Raw genomic sequence first — 19,385 nt, 5'->3', positions numbered from 1 at the left:
AGACCGGTATGTAAGACGGAGCAAGACTTAAAAATACACAAAGTGCCACTGATTGAAAGACAGGAACTGTGAGCGTGCAATTGTTGCCACTCAAGAAGTAGCTTCCAAGCAGCATCAAATGAAATAGCACTCAAAACCTGGAGTATTTTGCAGCTGCATACCAGAAAACTAGCAATCTGTTTTTTTAATCCACTCATCCAATAAGGGTATAAAAAAAGCATTCTTTAATTTCTTTTGTCTTTCTTTCAGGTTAAAAATTCATAAAGCATTACAAGTGAAAACATGTGGTCATTAACAGCAGTGCACTCATATTAATAATGCTTCCTGGGCAACTGCCTCCTCCCTGGGCAACTGCCTTGTGGAAAGGATGAGATGAGAGACCACTGTATGACCCAACATGTTCTCTCATAAAACTGCATAGAAAAAAATATTCCCATGTTGCATTTATTACTTATTTTTGCCTTATTAACAAAAAACTTAAAACTGGTTTGCTACCACATGCTATCTGCAGGACCATCCGTCAGTGAGAGTTGTACCAATATCCAACTAAAACTGAAGTTAAAGGTAAACTCACCTTGATGGAACACTACATACACCACACTACATTTTTGTCATGTTTTATTTACTTTTATTAACTGACCTAGCTCACAATGTGCAGGGTACCGCTGCCAAGTGTTATTTTATGATTTTCTGCTTGTAAGACCACCTTTTGATAATTACTTAACTATATGCACAGATATGTGAATCTGCTTTTTATGTTTAAACAAACACATCCAGCTCTCCGCCAAAATGCACAGCTTATGTTGACATACCACGTACTACACCTTAGACCCTTCAGAACAAGCAAAACAATTGTCATTCACTTCATGCATCACCTTGAAAAACGTCCTAACCTGGGAATTCTTCTGCTTTATCCTCTCCATCTTCTCCCCCTCCTATGACTTGTTAATCACCAACCCTGATCTCTGCCTACACACTACAAAACTCACTCTTCCTTCATAGTTCGGGCTAAATGCCATTAATACACCTCTATAGCAGTGATCAGCCTCGCCGGAAGCCCTCTGGTTGTACAATACAATACAGTACAATTATGTGAATAACCGAGTAAAACCAGCCAGAAGATTGCTTGCATACATCTCAAGTAGCCCTATTGTTTTAGGGCCTACCAAAGTGGCCTCATTAAAATACTCAGCAGGAAAAATTAGTGAAAATGTCACTTCAAAGCCTCAGTAATACCACTCAACAATAACAGAGCATTGTTAGCTGCCTGTTTAATTTATGTAAATGCAGGCTTAAACAGTGTGATGGAGAGGGATAATATTTTAAAACAGGTTTATTAGAAAAAATAAATACATGTACACCTCTAGGAAGAAAGCACTCTCCTCAAAAAAGAATCCATATCCTTCACCCATCCCCATTGCACCATCCTCTTAACCAATTACAGCAATCTTTAAATCTAAAATATGAAACTTGTATCACAACGTAAATAGCAGATTATACAATTATATTATTTTAGGAAAAAGTAATAAACATGGTAACACTAATTCAATTAAATCAAAACAACAGCTAAAATGTGAATGCTTTTACATTTATATTACAGTACTCAAGCTTTTTTTAATAATCAGATGTTATGACATCTGTTGGGTGCATCCAATGTAGAACAGCCACTCATTTAATACTGACCATGTCCTGCCAAGCTCACATTTATGGACTTTAATTGTCCACATTTCTTTAAGTTCCCTATATATATATATATATATATATATATATATATAGTATTGTAGCGTCCGGACGTGAGTCTGACACGGACGAGCGTTGCTATTACATCTGAACACAGACGAAGAGTAGAATGACCCCACGTGCAGAGTCATATTCGGAGTGCACGGTGCAGACTGTAAAGTGCTCAGTGGAAGTGAAACAGGAAACGCGGGACAAGGAAACACACACTGTGTTCGAACTAAAGTGAACATACTCAGAGACGTGACGAAATACCGGACTGGAACACTAGACCAGGACTGGAGAACAAGAGGCAAGAGCTGACAGGAAGGGCACTCGGGACTGGAACATAAACACCTATGAGACAAATTGAGGAAACAAGAGACTACCGATCACCAGGAGAGCACAATGTAACCACCTGATTAAGAATCCACAGCTGGTCCTGCTCCGTTTGTTCCTTTTATACCTCCGTGACCTATGAGACTGTGAACTAGTACGTGGGTGTTGACTAGTGGCACTGAATGGCGCCGCCTTTGGCCAGGAGGGGCATTACCCCCGTGGGCCGTGACAGTACTCCCCGCTCCAGCCGCTTGACCCCGACGGGAAGGTGGCTACCCCTGTCGTTGTGGAGCGGGCCGATCAGGGTGACACCTATGAAAGTCTGCTATGAGAGCCGGGTCCAATATGTCCCGTGCTGGCACCCAAGATTGCTCCTCCGGCCCATAGCCTTCCCAGTCAACTAGATAGTACAGAGTGCCCCTTCGTCGTTTGGAGTCTAGGAGGGCCCTGACGGAGTAAGCAGGGGCACCGTCCACATCTAAAGGTGAAGGAGGAGAGACTGCCAGACTCTGCAGGGTGGAAACACAGTGGGGCTTGAGGCATAAGGCATGAAACGTGGGACAGATACGGTAATGAGGGGGCAACTGTAGGCGGTAAGAAACCGGGCTGATCCTTTTCAGTCGTTTGAATGGGCCGATGAAACGCGGAGGTGAGTTTCCTTGAGGGCAGACGCAGTTTGAGGTCCTGGGTAGACAGCCCCACTCTTTGCCCTGGTTGGTACAACACAGTCCTGTGTCTCTTGTCGGCCTTTTCCTTTTGGCTGGACACTGTCTTCTGGAGACAGAAATGTGCAGATTCCCTCACTGATTCACTCCTCTTGTACCAGTCCTCCACCGCTGGCAGCCCACTGGTTTCTGCCATCCACGGGAATAGTGGAGACTGGTAACCTAGCACACACTGAAAAGGAGTCAGGTCTATAGACGAATTGACCAGGGAGTTCTGGGCATACTCTGCCCAGGGGAGGAACCTGTTTCAGTCGGTTTGGTTCTGACTACAGTAGCTCTGCAGGTAATGTCCGATCTCTTGGTTGAGGCGCTCCACTTGCCCATTAGACTGCGGATGATAACCGGACAAGAGGCTGACTGAGACTCCCAAGCGGGAAAAGAAGGCCTCCAGACTCTCGAGGTGAACTGGGGTTCCCTGTCTGAGACAATATCCTCTGGCAGGCCGTACAGCCGGAAGATATGTTGAAACAACAGTTCTGCAGTTTCCAGGGCTGTGGGCAGACCTTTCAGTGGGACCAGTCAACAGGCTTTGGAAAAGTGATCTATGAGCACCAGTATGGTGGTGTTTCCGTCAGAACAAGGTAAGTCAGTAATGAAGTCAACCGCTATATGAGACCATGGATGGTTTGGAACTGGGATCAGTTCAAGGAGCCCTGCTGGCAGCTGTCGTGGGACCTTGGCCTGGGAACATGTAGTACAAGCAAGGACAAAGTCTCTTACGTTGTGCTTCATGGAGAGCCACCAGAAGCATTCTGAGAGGAGTTTCAATGTTCGGTTGATTCCAGGGTGTCCTGTACTGGGACCATCATGGGCCCAGTGTAGGAGCTTGGACCGGATGGCGGACGGGACATATTCTTTGTCTTGTGGCTTCTCTCTGGGACCGGGTTCCTGGAGTTGGGCCGCTTTGATGTCATCCGACAAAGCCCAACGGATGGGAGCCACAAACTGTGCCAGTGACAAGATGGTATCTGGTGGCAAGAGCCTAGGTGAAACCTTGAACAACTGGGAAAGAGCATCAGCCTTGGTGTTCTTGGAGCCAGGGCGATAGGTCACCGTGAAATGGAACCCGGTGAAGAACATGGCCCACTGTGCCTGTCTGGCATTGAGCCTCTTTGCCTTCTGTAGATACTCCAGGTTCCGATGGTCAGTCGACACTAGAAACGGGTGAGTAGCACCCTCTAACCGATGTCTTCACTCTTCCAAGCCCATCTTTATGGCTAAGAGCTCCCTGTTTCCCACATCATAATTCCTTTCCGTAGATTACAATTTGTGTGAAAAATAGACACATGGATAGCGCTTAAGGGGATTTCCCTAGTTCTGTGAGAGCACTGCCCCTACCCCTACTTCCGACGCATCAACTTCTATGATGAAGGGCAACTTGGGGTCAGGGTGTTTCAAGATTGGGGCAGAGGGAAAACACTTCTTCAGGTCTTCAAAGGCCTGAATAGCATCAGGTGTCCAGGTCAGGCACCTGGGTGCTCCTTTTAACAAAGCTGTCAAAGGAACTGCAATGGAACTGAAGTTCCTTAGAAAGCACCTATAGAAATTTACAAAGCCTAAGAACCTTTGCAGGTCCTTTACGGTCTTTGGCTGAGGCCAGGACAGGACTGCTGAGACCTTCTTTGGGTCCATCGTAACCTCACTGGGTGTTAGGATGAAACCCAGGAAGTCCACAGATTCCACATGGAACTGGCACTTCTCTCCCTTCACGTACAGCTTATGTGTTGCCAGCTTTTGTAAAACCTCCCTGACATGTACGATATGCTCCTCATGAGACCAAGAAAAGATCAGGATATCATCTAAATAAACCAACACCGATTGGTTAATCATCTCTCGGAGTACTTCATTAACAAAAGCCTGGAACATGGAAGGCGCATTGGCCAGGCCAAAAGGCATGACCAGGTACTCATAATGGCCTAGGGTGGTACTAAAGGCAGTTTTCCACTCGTCCCTCTCCCTAATACAAATCAGGTTATATGCACTCCTTAGGTCCAGTTTTGTAAAGATGTGAGCTCCTGAGACCTGTTCGAGGGCTGAAGTGATAAGAGGCAAGGGGTGAGGGTACTTCACAGTAATGGCATTTAGCCCCCGATAATCAATACACAGACGCAAACCCCCATCCTTTTTTTCAACAAAGAAAAGGCCAGCAGAGGCTGGAGAAATAGATGAATGGATTATTCCAGCTTCTAGCACCTCCACAATATAAGCTTCCATTGCCTGATGTTTGGGCTGGGAAAGGGGGTAAATCTGTCCCCTAGGGGGTGTAATGCCAGGCAAAAAATCTATAGCACAATCCCAAGGTCTATGAGGGGGCAGTTCTGCAGCCTTGCGTTTGCTAAACACCTCCGCTAGATCTGCATACTCCCCCGGAATCTGCAGGGGCAGATCTGCATTAGGACTCTCTATGGATGTGGTGCTACAAGACATCTCCGGATGGAGTCTGGGACACTGCTTTCCCCAAGAAAGCAGTTCACTGGTACGCCAAGAAATAACAGGGGCATGAGTGACTAACCACGGATATCCCAGGATAATGGGGTAAAGCGGGGACTTGATCAGATAAAACCAGACCTGTTCCTTATGGAGTGGCCCTACCTGCAGAGTAACAGGTTCTGTATGCTGCTCTACATGCCTGGACCCGAGTGGACCTACATCAATAGCCTTAATAGCCAGCGGCTTAGAGCATGGGGCACAGGGCAAGCCCCAGGATGCAGCAATATCATAATCTATGAAGCTGCCCACAGCACCACTGTCCACCAGAGCATTTACTTCCTGTAGCTGCGAACCCCGGGATAATGTAACTGGCAATGTCAACAGGGAGGTACTGAGAGAGATATCATTCACCAGTAAGTTGGTCCGTTGGGATTCACGAGATGGCCGCACTGGACAGGAGACCTGAATGTGATCTGCAGCCCAACAGTAAAAGCACAAGTGTTGTAGGAAACGGCGCATCCTCTCCTCCTCTGTCAAACGCCTGTTACTGAGCCAAATTGCTCCCTGTCTGACACATGGTTCTTTGAGCATTACGTAGTTCAGAGTGCTTGCGTGCTTGTGCCGGCTCACTGTCATATAGGGCAGCTGCATGCTCAGCGCTGAGACGCGAGGCAGCAGCAGGAGGACAAGTCTGCCTGTGTGTTTGTGAACTGGTCGGATTGACGCTGGGACCGTGGAGACTGATGAGTCGTGTCAACAACCCCAAGCAATCCGACATCTGAGAAGGACGTTTTGACAAACCGCAAGTCGTTCTTGGTTCGCCTCTATCTGCTCCGCCAGTTCACACCATACTGCTGAGGTCATGTTAGCAGGTGGATTCTTCTGTAGTGTCCGGACGGGAGTCGACACGGATGGGCATTGCTATTACATCCAAACACGGATGAAGAGTAGAATGACCCCACGTGCAAAGTGATATTCGGAGTGCACGGTGCAGACTGTAAAGTACTCGATGGAAGTGAAACAGGAAATGCAGGACAAGGAAACACACACTGTGTTCGAACTAAAGTGAACATACTCTGTGAGTATGACTGGAACTCAGAGACGTGACGAAATACCGGACTGGAACACTGGACCAGAACTGGAGAACAAGAGGCAGGAGCTGGCAGGACAGGCACTCAGGACTGGAACATAAACACCCATGAGACAAACTGAGGAAACAAGAGACTACCGATCACCAGGAGAGCACAATGGAACAGCTGATTAAGAATCCCCAATCGGTCCTGCTCCGCTCGCTCCTTTTATACCTCCGTGACCTATGAGACTGTGAACTGGTACGTGGGTGCTGACTAGCGGCACTGAGTGGCGCCGCCTCTGGCCAGGAGGGGCATTACCCCTGTGGGCCATGACAAGTATGAGGTCACTGTCCATCGTTTTGTAGTTTTTTGTTGTGAAGTCATTTGCAGTTGGAATTGGAGTGATTTCCCACATTCCAAAGTTCTTTAAAGTATCAATGGTGAGGCACATAAAAAGTTTAAAAATGGTTTGTTAGAGTTGTACAGAAATTTCACCAGGTCTGATCCAACACAAAAACACATGCGCACATCTGTTTTTTAACCTGTTGATAAGCCACAAAACTATCTTGTCTACTTGATCCTGACACAAAGACAATCTGAGGTAACCCCCATGCAATCAAAATTAAGTATCATTTACCAGTAGCAGAGGTGCTCTCTTCCATATCTTTCTACAGCAGCATATATGCAACAAAGGAAAAAGAAACACATAAGTCATCTATAACTGGTAAAAGAATAAGATATAAAGATGAACAACATATGGTCAATAAAATAAAAAATAAAGAAGGTTATTATTATTATTATTATTATTATTATTATTATTATTATTATAGTTGTTCCCAATGTTTAAGAAACAAGTCAGATTTGCTTAATTTGTCTTTTACATTAGCAAATCTCAGTATGTAAACAAAGAGTCAAGTTTGCACTATTTCTGTACTGGGCTTACGAAATGATTGTATAGGAAATATAATAAACCATTTTTCAAAAAACACAACCAGTCCTTTAGCTAAAACTATGGACCCTATCAGACAAATAACAGTCCCTTTACTTGGGTTATAGTTAAGATGTGGGTAGACCATGTGGAGAAATGTAAGATTAATTATCTCGGAAGGATTTCACATTTTAGCTGAGTGGGAAAGCCTCAGGGCAGTTGCATTGCGTTGCTGTGGCCCTTGAGGCCCCACTGTGTGCACCCTGGCCTCTAACACAGCTAGTCTTTGAATGTCACCAGTACACAGATGCACATATTAAAGCACATATTGTGGTATTTGTACCCCGCTAACTCCATATGGACCTTTTACATACCAAGTCCTGACAGCCATATAATCCGTGCCCCAAGCTCATTCTGCTAGATCTTACACTGTTGCACCACTTCAACTGAATGCTGTTTCCACTGAAAGTGTACAAAGTGGACATCCACTTTATAAAAAAATACCTTTAATTTTATTTGTTTCCTCAAGTGCTGATAATGAAAATGTGTTTACCGGCATCAAAGATGCTGCAGCTTGAACCAGCTGCTCCATAAAACAGTTTTGTCAATGAATATGTCAATGAACTGGCTTGATAATTATAACATGTCTCCACCCATGAGATGCTTCAGTTGTAGAAGGCCTTCAGCTTATTTAACCTTTTATACATAAATCAATGTCAGACTTGATTTGATGTGCCACCTGGCACTACAATGCCATACAATTTATTCTCATATTGCGCTCTATCCAGAAGACAGACTCAGAGCATTTTCACATGGTAACACAGAAAACAAATGACTGACCATCACAAATAACTAAAATTTACAAGAGATTTTATAAATTAAGCTAAGAATAATATCTAAAATGAGGGGGGTGCGGTGGTGCAGTGGGTTGGACCGCGGTCCTGCTCTCTGGTGGGTCTGGGGTTCGAGTCCTGCTTGGGGTGCCTTGTGGCGGACTGGCGTCCCGTCCTGGGTGTGTCCCCTCCCCCTCCGGCCTTACGCCCTGTGTTGCTGGGTAGGCTCTGGTTCCCTGTGACCCCGTACGGGACAAGCGGTTCTGAAAATGTGTGTGTGTAATATCTAAGATCATAAAGGCATATCAAGCAAATATTTCAATTAATATATGAAATAGTAATCACCCTCCATTGTTAATGACTGTGACCCTTTGCCCTTGAGTTGTATTATCTACTTGCATATGTTTGTATTTTCCTAGTATGTTTTGTTTCCAAATTTCTGTAACCCAGTGTTGTCCTACTGATAATAAAAATAAAGAAATAGAGTAATCAGTAATGTACATTATGATGGTGAAGCAATGATGATGACAATCACACCCAGTTCATTTCTTTTCCTTGATTTCACTTTTTGGTTTGGGACCAAGTGGGTATAACACCAAAAAGAATAAAATTCTGCAAGTATTGTAAAAAATGTATAAATGGCTGGTTTCAGTACTTTCAGAGAAACTTCAGTAACAATAGATTTAAACCCATGGTGGGGACATTTAACACTTGAACAACTGACCATGGTGCTTAATTTGATCTGCATCTCTGCATATCGAAAATGTTTTTAAAAAAAATTATAAGCAGATCAGTATGTTCCAGCAGTCATAATCTTTTTGCCAAGCTAAAGAGGGAGGGTAAGATTATTATGAGAATTACTTTGTTATGATAATATGGTTTTGAGGTGTTCCTGCACCAGCTTGCCTGTCTGTTTTTTCACTCGAAGACTTAAAATTCCTGAAAAAATCACATTTTAGAGTACAGGGATTTTGCTCTTTTTCTTATGCATTCAGGATAATCATACTGGTGTAATCTTTTTTTTTTTTTTTAATCTGACAGTTTTTTTGTAAACTGTACATTTTCACATACAGTGTTTAGCAACCTAGTTCATAGAATTTTGTCAAGTAATAAATAAGTGAAAGCAAAGGAGCACTGAATTACTTGTACATGACTGTGACAGCATCAGGAGGAAAGATATTTATACAGACATTAGTTATATCCCCCCCATTTACATTTGCATGTGCACTTCTGAGTAATAATTTTTATTACATATTTACATTGATGCTTATCTCCAGATTTTGTGGAGTAGAATAGTTTTAACTTGACAGTCACTTCAAATGAAACAAGCTTCCAGCTATTTTTTTTTTATCTAAAAATATGTTTTAAAGAAACAGGACCTTCTGTAGAGAGTCATTTAGTACATTTTAGTTATGAATATCATTTTGTCCTTGTACAGAATTATAAGCAAACGTCTTGTAGAACTAACACGAGAATAACATTTACATTCTCAGGATGTTCAGCATAGGGTAGTGTTTAGCTCTGACTTGTTTGCCTTTAATCTTATTGAGTTATATAAATACTGTGAATGGTCATATATACATTTTTTCCCTTTCCTCAGTCTGCTACCGTGAATATAAGGTTCAGTCAGAATCGGTTTTAACGATATGCCCTGATGTCTGTGAAGATTCTCAATTATCCAAGTCATGGCATCCACCAAAAAAAAAAAAAAAAAAAAAGCTAAAAGAACAAAGGCAACTGGACTTGCATGAATTTTCTTGAATACATTTCACCACTCTTCCAAGTGGCTTCTTCAGTTCTAAAAGACTGGTGGGGAGTTCTGGTTTTTAAACTTGGAACATCTATGGGTGGAGCCCATTTGAGACTCACATGACTGGGGTCTGTTAACAACCCAATAATCACCTGCCAATTGGAGGATGTTATTGAAATTAACCTGGGTGGTGTCCTGTTTTTCTACAATTAGCAGTACTTAACAACCCATTAATGGCCAGAGCCACCAGACCCAAGGTGTAAATGGGTGGGAAACTTTTTGGGGACAGATGCTAAAACTGTATTATATGTGGTTGATAAATTGTGTCTCAGTCCACCTCCCCTGTTCAGAGAGGGGTTTTCCAATTTTACATAGACGGCTTCCTTCACTCCTCTTTCAAACCATCTGTATTCTCTGGCTAAAATATGTACATTGTTATCCTCGAAAGACTTGTTCACCCCAAAGACAAAACACCTAGGCAAAAGCAGTGTAATGTAGTTTATGCAGTTCAGTGCACTGAGGAATGCACAGATCTGTATATTGGTGAAACAAAACAACCCCTTTATAAACGCATGGCTCAACATACGAGAGCTAGTTCTTCAGGTCAGGACTCAGCAGTCCACCTACACCTGAAGGACAAGGGACATTCTTTAGAGAGGACAGATGGTTTGAAAGAGGAGTGAAGGAAGCCATCTACTCCCCACCAGTCTTTTAGAACAGAAGAAGCCACTTGGATGAGTGGTGAAATGTATTCAGGAAAATTCATGCAAGTCCAGTTGCCTTTGTTCTTTTAGCTTTGTTTTGTTTTTGGATATGCCCTGAGTTTTGTATGAGCAAATAACCCCACTTTAAAGTAGTGTAATTTAATTAAATAATGCTCTGTGCTCTATTTTGTGCATGTGACATATGATTATATGCTAATTAGTAACTGTTCAAGTTTGTACTTAAGCGGTTATGATCTTCTAAATAAAGCAAGGCAGATTACAGATATAATTAGTAGTAACACTACATAGTATCCATTGTAAGGTGCTTTGGAGAAAAGTGTCTGCTAAGTGAATAAATGTAAATGTAAATGAGGTAGTTTTCCAAAGGTGAACACTTATAATGATCTATACAAAGTGCAAGGCCAGTAAAACAGTATCCCTACTTGCCAAAAGACCAATACCATTGGACCCTGTCTCAAACTTACTAAGTGTTGTGTTAGGAGACTATCCATCTGTACTGATCACTGATTGTGTGATGATAAAAGTAATAAAAAAAAAAGAAAATGAACACCATCCGGTGCACAACTCTGGCATTAACAACAACAACAATAATAATAATAACAGTACCACCTAAATATGCACCTACTCGAATGATGAACCTCGGTGCAGCAAGTGGTAGGGTACAAACTAGGTTTGCTTGAGACTTTCATGTCTATGTCTCCTTCTCTTAATGTAATGCATAAATTGTACTTTTGCTGAGATGTATGTTGCTTTGGACAAAAGCATCTGCTAAATGAATAAATGTAAATGTGCAAGGAAGCAGCCCAACAGAAGCCTTGCACAAACACACATAGAAAACACATCTGGTAATCAGACACACCAGTTGCCTCTGCTTAAAAAGACATTAATAAAACATTTAAAACTTACAGAAGTTCTCAAGCACTCTCAACAAAGTGTGATACTGCAGCAGCTGTGCAGTAAGGTAGGAAGCAGAAAACATTTTAAAAATGCATGTTTGATAATAAGGATAAGTGACTGTGTGCCCTGTTTGTTGTGCTCTCACACACAATATTAGATGCTCCCTATGACTTCTATAATCTTTGGAATTTGCATGCAGGAACACACGCACAAACTTGTTGGGCTCACAGGCCAAGCATGGTTCAGGAAGAGACCTGCAAGCTTCCCATAAAGAGTGAGAAACACTTGTGCTACATTCCATTCTACTTTTCCATATTTTTCTCTTGTCCACAACTTCCATACACATTCTGCAATAAACACTGAACACAATAAACACTTGTTGTATACATATAACTGTTGTTGTCATATGTGCTCATCTTCACTCCTCTTCCATCTGTCTTTGTCACCAAGTTATTAAAAGAGACAGAAATGCTAACTGTAAAATAAATATCCTGACGTCTCAGATAACTTATTTTTAAATGGAAAAACTCAGTTTTAATATGTTGTGAGACGCAGCATTATTTTTATATTTCAACCCTTTTTTAAGTCTGACACAGTGCCACAGATGATATCACTTGTCAGTATAGTATTTTTAATTTGTTGGTCCCAACTGATGCCTCTTTTAAAATCCAAAATCATCACATTTAAGACTGGATATCACATTGCAGGTCTGTGTAGTTATGAATGAATACAATACATTGTGTGTTTAGTCTTTCCTCCTTCCCATCAAAAGGAAGCATTGTTTATAACTTGTTTATAGAGACTGCGCCAGAAAGGGTGGAGAGCTGCAGAATAAGAACAGGATTGAACAGAAATATTCTCACACAAAACAAACCGCATTTAATTCTGACCAATCTGAACCGCGGTTTACAGTATTTTTTTTTGGAAAACGTAAAGTAAATCAAAATCTCGCTTTCCGGTGAACTCAGTTCGCATCTCGAGGACGATTTTACACTTACACACCTCCCGTTGAAATGAAAAGTCGTCCTACTGAGTCGCTCGTTAACTTACTATGTCGCTGGACGATATATCCGTACCGCCGCGCACACTTCGACCCTTATTATATTAGTTCATAATCTGAGATTGAATTTATCTTCATGAATTGGAGACAAACGGTGTAAGTCCGGAGTACGAAAACGCCTGGTATTTCTCCGTAATAAAATTCTCACCGCCTTCTTCTCCGTTCCCCCAGAATTATGTGTAAAGATCTGTAAAACTGGGTGTCTCCAGTATTAGACACAGCGCGACAGTTAGAAGACAGTACGGAGAGAACAGAAGGAATGGCTCGGTTCGGCTAGTCTCACCGCGGTATCCGGCTTCCAGCGCGTTTCTCGGCACGGAGGAGCTTTAAATTCCCGTCCCCCGGCTTTCATGGCTCAGAGTGCCGCTGGATCCCCGGTGCAATCGGCTCCTGCTGCAGGAAAAAGTGCGGTAAAACGCGAGGGGAGGAACTGGGCACCTCCACAGAGGGAGATCATCTCACAGCACTGGCTAGATTGGGCAACACATTGAGTGAGGGGCTGGGCCCCCATCTCACTGCTTGAGTACCCTATCTCAGTGTCCCATCTCACTGTTTCAAAACCCTGTCTCAGTGTCCCATCTCATTGCTTGAATACACTGTTTCAGTATCTCATCTCACTACTCTGAATACTCTGTCTCAGTGTCCCATCTCACTGCTGTGAATGCCCTATTTCAGTACCTTATCTCACTACTTGGAATACCCTGTCTCATTGCCTTATCTCACTGCTCTCGTTGCCCCAACTGTCCCATCTAACTGCCCTCTCTATGTAAACACACAGAAACAGTAGATGTATGTACATTTATTCAATCAGCTAACACTCTACAGTGCTAAGATACCTACACCTATTTATCCATTTACACAGCTTGGTAATTTTGCTGGAAAAATGTAAAGTACCTTTTTCAAGGGTAATATAGCTGGAGATGGGATTCAAAACTCCAAACATTTTTGGTCCAGAGGCAGCAGCTCTGACAGCTATGCTTCCTCAAATACCTTTCACTTATGAAATCAATTAAGAAATCATTTGCTTGAAACAAAAACCAAACTGCTATTAATGATGCTACTGTGAACAACTTGTTTCATGATCTTTTTTATTGTTTCAAATTCTCAAGGAATTTAAAATGCTTCACTACCAATTTCATTATTTCACATTATAAGCAAGTATGATACCCCATATACACAATATTGTATATGATACCTATATATCTACCCTCACATAGCTACCACTGCAACTAAGCAGAATGGTTCTTGTTATCTGTTTGGTTTAATATTCTTCACTTAGAGTGACCCAAGATCATTATCTAAATTTAATATGTCCATAAATCCTAGTGTAAACAAAGTTAATATTCAAGTTAAAGTTATAGATACTCGTCCAAATGGAAAAGCTTGCTTTATTTATTTATTTATTTATTTATTTATTGTTCAACTTGTGAATGGGGTGCGGTGGCGCAGTGGGTTGGACCACAGTCCTGCTGTCCGGTGGGTCTGGGGTTCGAGTCCCGCTTGGGGTACCTTGCGACGGACTGGCGTCCCGTCCTGGGTGTGTCCCCTCCCCCTCCGGCCTTACGCCCTCTGTTGCCGGGTAGGCTCCGTGACCCCATATGGGACAAGTGGCTCTGAAGGTGTGTGTGTGTGTTCAACTTGTCTGATGTTGGAGACTTCCTTCTTGGGGACCAGTCAAAATTAGGCCTCTAATTGCATCATGGGAAATGGCTCTGCACTGATGGAAGCTGTGTGTGTGTTTGTTTCTCTGTGTGTGTGTATACGCGTGAGAGAAAGAAAAAGAGCGAAAGAGGCATGAAGTGTGTTGTCAAAACAGGGAAATGCCTGGGGAGTGGGCAGCACACACACAAACAGGCTTAGGGTTTCAGGTTTTTATCTGGTTGTTTTTTATCTTCTTTTGAGAATTATATGCATATACGTGAAGTTTTAACCATGAGGAAATGTGTCTGAATATTAATGTGTTTAACAGATACTCGGAAGAAGTTCATGCAAATCAGTGCATCTTATCTTATGATCATCTCTAATTGTGTAGTATGAATGTGTGCTTTTAAGGATTTTTCATATAATTTATACATTTTTGCTCAATTACTGAAATTTTTAATAGCCAGGAAATGTATTTCCCATTTTGATTTTATTGAAAAATTACATATGTGAAAATATGAAAACTACTTATTTAAATGTAAAATTTTACTTACATTTGCATTAATAAAACTTGTAAAAAAAAAAGAAGATAGGCTCAAAGTGAGGGGTCCTGAGAGTGGCCTGCAAAGTGGGCCTGTACTGAATCATTTCCTGCAGCTCTGGCTCCAGGGCCCATTGTGAGCATGTTATGCATCAGAACAGGAAGGGACTCGATCCCACATGGGGAGTGAACAAAAGATGGTGTGGGCACCACAAAGGCAGGAAGAGAGCAGTTGTGTATGTAAATAAATACTGCATCATGCTCCGCCCTTGGGCTCCCAGGCATTGAAACACACACACACACATTTTCAGAACCGCTTGTCCCATACGGGGTCACGGGGAACCGGAGCCTACCCGGTAACACAGGGCGTAAGGCCAGAGGGGGAGGGGATACACCCAGGACAGGACGCCAGTCCGTCGCAAGGCACCCCAAGCGGGACTCGAACCCCAGACCCACGGGAGAGCAGGACTGCGGTCCAACCCACTGCGCCACCGCACCCCTGTGGGCATTGAAACAGATTAATTGTATTAGCCATGTTTCATCATTCATTAGCTACCCCCTGTCTTGTGTAGCTGTATGTATTATAATTTAATAATTTTAATATTAATATATTTATATTTACATTTATTCATTTAGCAGTTGCTTTTCTCCAAAGCAACATACATCTCATAGAAAACACAATGTGTACATTACATTAGGAGAGAGACATAGTTGTAGATGTGTGATTCTTAAGTACAGTTAGTTTCTTTTCACCAAATGCACCAATGTTCACTTGAGTAGTTGCATAAAGCTCAGAATATCGATGATTCCTGATCACTTTCCTACTTTTTTTTTTTAAATACACAAACATTTACATACATTACAGGAGTAGCTGTGCAAAGGTTTATCCGGGCATGATCTTAAAGTTATGGTGCATGAACATTTACAGCTTACATGAACTTAATGGCATGTTGGGGGTGCAGTGGTGCAGTGGGTTGGACCGGGTCCTACTCTCCAGTGGGTCTGGGGTTCGAGTCCTGCTTGGGGTGCCTTGTGACAGACTGGCGTCCTGTCCTGGGTGTGTCCCCTCCCCCTCCAGCCTTATGCCCTGTGTTGCTGGGTTGGGCTCCGGCTCCCCGCAACTCTGTATGGGACAAGCGGTTCAGAAAATGTGTGTGTGTGTGTGTGTGTGTGAACTTAATGGATCATGGGTGAAGTGAGTCTGGAAGAGGTGAGTTTTAAGACCCTTCTTGAATGTGGACAGAGATTCAGCAGTTCTGAGTGAGAAGAGGAGATCGTTCCACCACAACGGAACCGAGAACCTCCCTGTTTTACCTTTCGTGCATGGGACCATCAGGCAGGCAGATGTGGAAGAGCATAGTAGTCTGCTTGGTGAACAGCATGCGCTGAAACATTTCTCTTTTTCACAGCAGTATGATAAAATGATCAGCACCTATTCTTGCTGGTGTCCATAGACATACAGATAATAAGGTTTGTTTTGACATGGATTTGCTTTTCTTTAAATCATTAACTGTTAACATTACAAATAGATACAGTGGTGAAGCTTAACACTGAAACAGAGCATCAAGTAGCACTGCTGCAGCATGGCTTCTGCTGTTTTTGCTAGGAGTTTGCATGACCTCTCAAAATTGAATGTGTGTGTGTGTTACATTCTTCTGCTGTATAGTTGGGTAAATGCCTATAAGGAGTTTGTATCTGACACTGAAAGTGACCTTGGATAAGTGTCAGCTAAATACCAGTTAATAATCATTGCACTTTATCTGCTAGATAAATACAAATGAGTTCAACAGTTATTGCATTTTTCTTCTTCTTTTTTTCAGTTCTGTTACTGAGCCATTTCCTCTGTAGGCCCATAGCTCTTCCTGCCATGGCCCCTTTGTCAACACATCCTGCAGCATTATGAATATGATTTTGCACAAAATGTCCATTTACCTGGTCATGACATTTTTAGTAACATTGGGAAATGTTCTTGTAAACTTTGTGACAGCTACAGGCACACAAAACAAAAGCTCCAACTCTTAATATGAATGTACGCTGCTGGAGACAATTACATTTTACTCTGTATGTGACCTGAGGAGCATCAAATCAAATTTTTAGACATTAATAACACACACATTTTCTGAACCGCTTGTCCCATACGGGGTCGCAGGGAACCAGAGCCTAACCCAGTGTGCAAGGCTGGAGAGGGAGGGGACACACCCAGGACAGGATGCCAGTCCATCGTAAGGCACCCTAAGCAGGACTCGAACCCCAGACCCCCAGGAGAGCAGGACTGTGGTCCAACCCACTGCGCCACTGTATCCCCCGTGGATGATATCATGGTCTTTTCATTCCCAAGAACAATCGACTCCTTCCTTGTCTTCCTGTAACACACTTGCAGACACATTTTTCAGAACTGATTGTTTGCGTAGGGAAATCCTAGGAAGGAACTACTAGTTAGCATAAAGAACACAAACATTACTCATTTGCGAGTTAAAAATATATTTGTTAAGATAAAGACACCTTGTTGACTGGATAACAATGTATACTACACACACACACATTTTCAGAACTGCTTGTCCCATACGGGGTGGCGGGGAACCGGAGCCTACCCGGTGACACAGGGCATAAGGCCGGAGGGGGAGGGGACATACCCAGGACGGGACACCAGTCCATCGTAAGGCACCCCAAGCGGGACTCGAACCCCAGACCCACCGGAAAGCAGGACTGTGGTTCAACCCACTGCGCCACTGCACCCCCCAGATCAATGTATACTAGTTTACAAAAAATAAAAATTTATTGTAATAATGGGATTTAGAACTGAAAATGACTAGATTGTATACTACTTGTGATTTATTTTAGAATGATTTCCCTTTATATAATATTCACTAAGACCTTGTTTAAACTATTGCATTTGAGATTACTATCATGACCCTTTATATACTCTACTACTATTTTTAACCGTTTATATGCAATTCTATTTAACCCTGTTTGTATTGGTGCCGGGGGGCGCAGTGGTGCAGTGGGTTGGACCGGGTCCTGCTCTCTAGTGGGTCTGGGGTTCGAGTCCCCCTTGGGGTGCCTTGCGACGGACTGGCGTCCCGTCCTGGGTGTGTCCCCTCCCTCTCTGGTTTTAAGCCTTGTGTTACCGGGTAGGCTCCGGTTCCCCGTGACCCCGTATGGGACAAGCGGTTCAGAAAGTGTGTGTGTATTGGTGCCTTTGAGATTGAAAACATGCTCTTTAAATACTGTTCTACATAGCCCAGGTTGCATTGTTGCATTTGAGATTAGAATTACAACTATTTCTCAAACTATAATAAGTCTATGTAAAATTTTGCATTTGATATTAGAGTTATTTCCCTTCATATACTGTGTTGTACAACCCTGTATACATTTTAGTACTTGAAATAAATGACAATATGGTCTTCAGTCATCAGTGGCAACAGGGCATTTAAATATATACATGCACATGACTTTGCAGCAACAGAAAATTAGATGTGATACAGGAGGCTGCATAACTGGGATGCTTCAGGCCCCAATATTTGTACTGAGGTATTGTTCTTTACCCTTCCTTGGCACAAGTCTGGTATAAAGTAAAAACCAGGTAATTCCCCTCCAGCAAAATGGAGTTCAGATAAAGTTACATTGAGATTCCTATCGTTCTCTGGGCAGCAATTTGCATTCTTTTCATAGTCTTCCAAAGGCACCAGTAGGGTTCGAAAACTCATGTCTTGTGATCATCACTTTTTCTCGAGGCAAATTTTGACTCTAAGAGAGAAGGTCTCTTAACAGAGCAGCAGGTGGCGTTGTAGTTTTAACTGCTGCTTTGCACTCAAATAACTCAGGTCTGAATCTCAAGGTACTTGAACTGATACAGTAAGAATTACCCAAGTGTATAACAGGATAAATTACTGCAAGTATCTTAACATTGTAATTTGCTTTGGAGAAAAGTGCCAGCTATTTAGCACAGGATCAAAAATAATAACCATATTTGAAAGATTGTTCATTAACTAATGATTATAGCATTGAGATGTCTACAAAGGTGGACAGCCAAGATGTAAAAAACCCTTGTGTGTCATTGTTTCATCCAATTTTTTTGTGTCAGAGAGCTTTGTAGTGCTATGTGTGTTCTTAGTTCCCACCTTCATAGCCAGTGTTCAAGCTTGATGATGATGACGACCGGGATGATTTGACTTTGTTTTCAGCCACATTCTGTTTGTGCGTAGAATGACTCCAAGCTCATCTGCATCAGTGAGCAATGCCCTGTTCAGTGCCTCTTCCATTATTCATCTCCACTGGGGCTTGCAGGACTAATGACACAATCATATGCAAGGGACTTTCTAGTCTGGGTTAAATATTTGGTCTAAAGTGATTGGAATGCTGTCTGTGGTGTTATAATAACAAAGATTTTTTTTTTTTAATACATTGTCCATTTATTATTATTGTTATTCAGGTCTTTGGTATTGGCCCAATGGAAAGAAATTGCCTGAGGCTGCCAAAATGTGGAGGTGTCAAACTTTGCTACCAGTATAGAAAACAATATATTGTAAATTTGGAAAAATAAGAAAAAACTTTGCTTAACAGTAAAAAAGTTTCATTGGAAAACTGAAGATGTGCCACATTATTTACTATAAAAACATTGCATGATGCATTTCTGCCTCGTATCTTTGACATGTTGCAACGTTGTAGGTAACATTTTCTCTGAAACAAATTATCATTCTGTGCAGTAAATAGTATATAGTATCAAT

The 19,385-nt window shown here is 42.3% G+C and overlaps 1 protein-coding gene across 1 annotated transcript in view; it reads right to left on the bottom strand.

Annotated features, from left to right (window-relative positions):
* LOC108925317 (uncharacterized) overlaps positions 1–12,932 on the bottom strand; it is a 41,163-nt gene extending 28,231 nt beyond the window's left edge. Inside the window, exon 1 of the mRNA XM_029257487.1 lies at positions 12,760–12,932. The gene's annotated coding sequence lies outside the window, so the exon portion shown is untranslated. The remainder of the gene's footprint in view (positions 1–12,759) is intronic.
* Positions 12,933–19,385: the final 6,453 nt, after the last annotated feature.

Source organism: Scleropages formosus, chromosome 13, assembly GCF_900964775.1.
Source record: "Scleropages formosus chromosome 13, fSclFor1.1, whole genome shotgun sequence".
In the NCBI taxonomy this organism is placed as follows: domain Eukaryota; kingdom Metazoa; phylum Chordata; class Actinopteri; order Osteoglossiformes; family Osteoglossidae; genus Scleropages; species Scleropages formosus.
The sequence above is the reverse complement of the archived record's forward strand: the minus strand, read 5'-3'. Positions and strand labels throughout refer to the sequence as shown.